This window comes from Orycteropus afer, unplaced genomic scaffold (genome assembly GCF_000298275.1).
Source record: "Orycteropus afer afer isolate SDZICR_OR568_19922 unplaced genomic scaffold, OryAfe1.0 scaffold00575, whole genome shotgun sequence".
NCBI classification, from domain to species: Eukaryota; Metazoa; Chordata; class Mammalia; order Tubulidentata; family Orycteropodidae; genus Orycteropus; species Orycteropus afer.
The window spans coordinates 580,776-587,986 of record NW_006922162.1 but is presented as its reverse complement, the minus strand read 5'-3'; the positions used below and the strand labels follow the sequence as shown (position 1 = coordinate 587,986).

Here is a 7,211-nt window from a genome sequence, read left to right as displayed (position 1 = left end):
GGTGCTATTGAGTTGGTTCCAACTCATAGCATCCATATGGACAACAAGATCAAACACTGCGTGGTCCTGTGCCATCCTCACTATCATTGCTATATGTTTGAGCCCATTGTTGTAGCCGTTGTGTCAATCATTTCAATGAGGATCTTCCTCTTTTTCACTAACCCTCTACTTTACCAAGCATGATGTCCTTCTCCAGGGACTACTTTCTCCTAATAACATGTCCAAAGTATGTATGATGAAGTCTCCCCATCTTCACTTCTTCCAAAACAAAATTGTTCTCTCTTTTGGAAGTCCATGGTATATTCAACATTCTATATCAACATCATATTTCAAAGGCACCAATACTTCTCTGGTCTTCCTTATTCATGTCCAGCTTTTCATGCTTATGGGGTGATTTACATTACCATGGCTTGGGTCAGTCACACCTTAGTTCTCAAAGTGACATCTTTGTTCTTTAACACTTTAAAATATCTTTTGCAGCAGATTTGCCCAATGCAATGTCATTTGATTCCTTGACTCTTGCTTCCGTGGGTGTTGACTGTGGAACCAAGAAAAATTAAATCCTTGACAACTTTGATCTTTTTGCCATTTATCATGATGTTGCTTACTGGTCCATTTGTTAGGATTTTTGGTTCCTTTAAGTTAAGGGAGCTCTGGTAGCATAGTGCCTAAGGCACTTGACTGCTAACCAGAAGGCTGGCAGTTCAAACCCACCAGCCACTCCTCGGAAAGAAGGTTGGGCAATCTACTTCCGTAGTTATACTGCCTCGGAAACCCAAGGAGGGATCACTATGAGTCAGGTCCGACTCGACAGTACATAACAGCAACAACAACAAGTTAAGGTACAATGCATACTGAAGGCTTTGATGTTTCATCCTATTCAGTAATTGCTTCAAGTATTCTTCACTTTCAGCAAGAAAAGTTGTGTCATCTGGTTAGCAGGCAAGTGTCTTAGCCACTATGCTACCAGAGCTCCCTAGTCATTGTTTAATAGAAACCATAAATATGTTATATCGGAATTTTTGTTTAATAGATCGGTTGCTTGGAATTTTTATTTAAAACATTTACTTTGGGCACCTAGACAATTAAAGTAAGAAGAATAAATGTATTCCTCTAATTTTGAAGCTATCCTGCTATTCAAATTGCAAATATTCCAATGAGAGTCATAACACCAGGTCCTTCATCTAAGTTCCTGCTACTTATAGTTTAGAGTTAATGATGTTTGACATGCTGACCATGGATGACCAAGGTCACTAAAGGCTGGCTGTTAGGATGATAGTGAAATTGTTGAGCCACCAAACACAAAAGAAAAAAAATTATGGGTTCACCTCACAGAGGTGTCTACCAGCACAGAGGCACACTGAATAATTAGACTAATTCACTCAAGAGACAAAGGAAACAAGTGAACATGTATTTAGTGTACAGTCAGCCACCAATATTATTGACCTTTTAATATAATCTAGACATTTCTCTATCTATAAAGTATATAATATTTACTTTTTAATACAAGGACAATTGTATATGTCCATTGAAAATTTTTCCTTAATTATTTTGACATGAGTGATATTTCTGGACCCATCTGTTTTAATTACCTAGTGCCACTCTGACAATATACCACAAATGGGATGGCCTTAACAAACAGGAATTTATTCTTTTACAGTTTGGAGGCTTTAAGTCCAAGTTCAAAGTGCCAGGCTCTAGGGGCTGGGTGAAAGCCCCTCAGCTTTGGGCTTCAGCTCTGCCTCCAGCTCCCAGCCCACTGAAGCTAGAAGCTTTTCTTCACTCAGACAGCTACTGGCTGCTGAGGCTAATAAGCCCAAGGTCGACAAGTAAAAAGGCAGTCCTGATATTACCAAATCACATGGCAGGCCATTAATTCTGTCCCAAGGTTGGCAGAGCACCGCAGGCTGCTGAACAATGACTCGGCTACATGCAGGATTCAAGGTGCCATAAGCTACAGACCATTCCCAAGGCTTCTCTTTATATACAGGAAGCAGACCACATCCCAAAGGCAGCTACTCAGCTCAGCTCAGCTTGTGGTAGATCCCACCATGGAGCTGATTGCCAGTCTCATCATGGGGAATAACTACCACCAGCTGCCCAGCCACTCAACCAGGCCCAGCCAAGTTGACACACAAACATAACTACCACACCATCTTTAAGGCCCTCATTACCTCATTGTTTTGGAGGCTATAGATGAGGGGGTCCAACAGGGAAGTAATTATTGTATCAAATAAAAAGAGATGCTGATCTAGTTCTAGGGGGAGAGGGGAACCTGGGGTCATGTAGATAATCATGGCTGGACCAAAGTAGATACTCACCACAGTCAAGTGGGAGGAGCAGGTGACCAGGGCTTTGGTCCTCCCTTTGGAGGAGTTCATGAGGAGAACACTAAGGAAGAGGAGGCCATACAAAGCCATTCTGAGGCCAAATGGGATTAGGAGCAATACTGTGCCTGTGACCAACACCACTTTTTCATAAATTGATGTGTTCTCATAAGAGAGCTTCAGGAAGGCCATTACTTAACAGAAGAAGTGGCAAATCTCCCTGGAGCCACAGGTGGGGAAATGCATTATGTAGATGGAAAGGGATAAGGAAGTAAAAACACTCCCAACCCAGGATATGATGACCATCATCAGGCAGACCCTGGGGCTCATGAGGACCAGATACTCAGTTGGTTACAAATGGCCACATAGTGATCATAAGCCATGAGTGTCAGGAAGACACAATCTGCTATTCCCACCATCAAGTAGAACATCTGCGTCCCACAGCCAACTCATGAAATGTGTCTCTTCCCTGAAAAGAAGTCGATGGCCATCTTTCCAGAAGAGGAATTGATGATAGAGGATGTTAATTAAGTCCATAAATGAAAGTTGACTGACCAGGATGTACATGGGGGTGTGGAGGTAGTAGTCCAGCCAGATGAGGAGGCTCAGGATGGAGTTTCCAGCAACAGCAATAACATAAATCACAAGGATGGAGATGAGAATTCCAGGATACTTGGAGTCAGACAAGAGACCTAGGAGAATGAAAACAATGGTTGTATTTTCACTCCCCTTTCTCATTTCAGGATCTTATTCATTTGATCTAAAACTGAAAGAAAGTATGAAAATAAGCTAATTTTTATAAGACTTTACAAACACTCCACCTCTTATTCTCCTTATGCTCTAGTTGGTTGTGATGGATGTTTGAACAAAGTCAACGGTCTACAATTTAAAAAAAAAAAAAAAAATTTTTTTAAATGAAAGTGAAATTGACATAACATGAAATTAACCATTTAAAAGTGAAAAATTCAGTGGCATTTAGTACATTCATGATGTGAAACCACCACCTCTATTGAATTCCAAAACAATTCCATCACTCCAAAAGGAAACACTGAACTCATTAAGCAGTTGCTCCTCATTACTCCCTCCCCCAAGTTCCTGGCAACGAATGTGTTCATTGATTTATTTATATATTTAATTGAATGTCTACTATAGACCATTTTATGGCATCATACATACAAGGCAGACATAGGAATTGGGGTGTTTTGGATTATTCCATCATTGATATGGACCCCATTTATCATTTGAAATGAAAGATACTATTGTGTGAAGATACTATTGTGTGTAGATACTGCCTAAGGTAGCTAGATATTTATTGATATTCTACAACCATCCCAACCTCTGAACATGGCAACAACTCTAGTCCTCTAGTTTAGTCATCCTAGTTTAAGCAGGTAGATGTAGTAGTGGCCAGGTTATAAGAATAGTAGCAAAATCAGAATTTATTAATAAGTGTGTTGGGTCTAATGAACTACCATATTTTCCCATATAACATCTCCCACATATCTAAAACACATAGCACACGTAGGAAACTGGTGCATGAGGGGGTTGTGTGGTTTAAAAAAAAAAAAAAAAAGATATAGCATCCTTTATTTGCATAAAAATAAGTATGGTTTAGAAAAATAGTTCCAATAAACAAATATCAGTGTGTAGTTTTCCTTAATTTACAAGAACCTACAAGGCATGGCAAAAACTCAAGTTTCTAGGTTGTTCCAAAAAAATATTAATTATTTGAAATAAATTTATTATGCTATTCAAATTTTAATTATATCTTTTTGTAATTGAGCTTATTCTGCACCCACCTTTCAATATTTTCATTTCTCCTGGACCAATGCTTTTCCATGTCTCTGGCTTCTTGGGGTTCTTTTGAGCTCTGACCACGTCCTGGTCTTACCTAACCCTGACCAGGTGTGTCACTTGAAAATCACCAACCAGGGACTACACATTCCTAAGACTGCCTAGAAAAGATACATCAAGGGAAAAATATGGGGGTGTTACCCTGATTATATTGTTCTGCTTGATTTATAATCTAGAAGAACGGACTAGGGATCTTGAACACTTCCTGTTCCTGTACACCACGATCTTTGCTAGGTTTACCCAGGTGAATATTTACTGAGTGCCTTCTGTGTGCTGAACATTGACAATGTCTGAAGACACTACAATGAGGAAGAGAACTCTGTTCATCACCCTCAGGGTGATTATATTCTAGGAGGTAACAGATGATAAGCAGATAAACCAAGTAAATTATCATAGCTGAGGTAACCATTATGAAGGAAATATTTAGAGTTCTCTAATCAAGAAATACACCTGGTTTAGATTAAAGTGACCAGCAAGATCTCTTTTAGGAAGCACCTAAGCTAGGACCCAAAAAAGGACAAAACACCAGTTACACCGCTGTCTGGAGGAGTGTAATCCACACAGAGGCAAGACCAAGGGTTTATGTGGCTGGTGCCTAAGGAGTGAGTGGAAGAGGGCCATGTAATCGTTTGGGGAGCTTTATTCACTATCTAAACACACCTTAATGAAGTAACTGGGATTTTCAAAGTCCTGGTTTCCCCTGAGAAACAGATGAAACAAAAGTGCTGGCACATGCTATAACATGGATGAACCCTGAAAACAGCATGCTGAGTAAAAGAAGCTAGTCACGCAAGATCACATATTATATTATTCCGTTTATAAGAAATGGCCAGAATAGACAAATTCCTGGAACCAAGAAGTAGATTAGTGATTGCCAGGGGCTGAAGGTGAAATAGATTGGGAAAAAATAACAAGTGACTGCTAATGTGTATGGGGTTTCTTTTTGAGGTGATGAAATGTCCAAAAATTGATTATGTGGTAATGGTTTTACATCTCTGTGACTATGCTGAAAGCCAGTGAATGGATGAATTGTATGGCATATGGTATATGCATGGAAATATATCTCAAAAAAAAAGGCTGTTATTTTAAAACCTGAAGGAAAAAAAAAGTAATTAGGGCTAACAAAACTCAACTCCGATCATGTGCCAGGTTTGGCTTAGAACGTTTAACACTTAAATACTTATTCATTATTCACAAAATACCCCATGTGAGACCATAAAATTTAGATAGTTTAAGTCACTTCCTAATGACACAAAACTTCTATCCCTAGAGGCAGGATTTGAACCCATGCAGTCAGGCCCAGGAATGCAAACAATTTACCACTACCCAAAATGCCCAGCTAGTTGGTCTATTTCAAGGGCTAAATGAGGAAATGCATATAAAGCACTTAACATAGTGCCTGGCAACTAGTAAGCACTGGGTAAATTTAAATGATTATTAATCATCAGTACCGCCAATATTCATAATCAACACAAGGGTATTGCATCAAGATGCCCTATTAATTTTGTTTCAGTGTGTTTAGGACATTCAAAAGGGTTCATCACAAAGCATGATACTGGCCCCATTTATGAAATCTTTCTCCAGTCTTCATCCACAGCCACAACTCAAGAGAAGATTGTGATTCTCCTCTATTTCAAAAAGTCTATACCAAGAGTCTAAGGAATGGGGTGTTTCGATTTTTTTTTTCTTTCATTTTCCCTCTAAGCATTTGGTTCTGACCAAAAAAAAAAAAAAAAAATGACATCACTTTCTTGGCAGCTGTGTTCCATCTCTCCTTCCTAAACAGCTGTTCTCTCAAAGTTTGCTCCCTGGCATCTAATCATCAGAGCTAAGAGTTTGGCCTTAATCCAGAACTCCATCCAAGGGCTGCATTTGAGTAGGACAAAAATCACCCTGTCTCAAGGCACAGCTTCACAGTCTGTGTGGCCAGACAGTACAGGGTGTTAGGAAAGATCTCAAAGGCTGGACAATCAGAACATGGTCACATAATTCATGAGTTTGGGATCTTTTACCAAGCACATCAGCCCAGAACACTTTTCCAATAAAATAATGATATGCTCAGAGTAAGACAAAGAAGTTGGCAGCATCTGGGTTCTTGTTTCTAAAACCCTCAGGTGTGGCTCACTGTGCTTGGCATAACCATGATCTTGGTTAATTTATCAACTGACCCTTAACCAAGAGCAACTCTACCCAGCATGAGATAGGAGTACTTGTGCATGTTCCAGACTATTATTGCTCCAGTAAGCTGAGCTGCTAGCTCCATGCTGAATGTTTCCAGGGCTGCATCTTGGAATGGTGGAGAAGCTCATTCTTTCTCTCTGCATGTTGCTGCTACCCTCTGAGTAGTGAGCATGTGGCTTATGTGGAAAGACCACCCAGAATGTCAGCCAGGGGCTTCTAAGTGTGAACATATTTCCACCTTGACTGTTCTGTGGTTCATGATTCCAAAGTAGAATATGAACTAAATACAGGGTAGTGCAAAAGTCCAAGACATTGAGTCTCAGGAGAGCATCCTGGCTTGGTGAAATGGCCAGACTTTAATTAACTTGTCTCTCCAGACAACTGAACTCCATCAGGAAAAAATAAACAGTTAAACACCCAGACCTTTGTAAACACTCTAGTCCTCTGATCTGGACAAGAATGAGCTGTAGCATCAGTCCCAGGACCCTGGTGACCCTTAGGCCCAGCAGCTCAGGCAGTGTTGGATTATCCAGTAAGCAAAATAAATATGAGCATACTTGTACTTACTTACTAATCTGTAGTGAAAATTTTCATACTTTCCACCACATCAAAAGTTCTGCTTCTAGGCATGGCTGACATCAGTCTCTCTCCAAACCCCACAGGGCCCTCCTATAGAATCAAAGCCTTTTTTCAAATTTACAGTCCCTGACAGGGACAGAATATACAGTAAGCAAGGTAAGCACAGGTTTACTTGTACTCACTAATCTGTAGTGCTTACTCTGCTTATTGAAGGCACACTCCCCCAAATAACCCAATGTGCTTGATTTCCGAATACATGACCTTCAGTTC

General features: G+C 40.0%; 1 pseudogene; it reads right to left on the bottom strand.

Moving 5' to 3' along the window:
• Positions 1 to 2,144: 2,144 nt before the first annotated feature.
• LOC122151573 lies at positions 2,145 to 3,065 on the bottom strand (annotated as a pseudogene).
• Between the last annotated feature and the right edge of the window lie 4,146 nt (positions 3,066 to 7,211).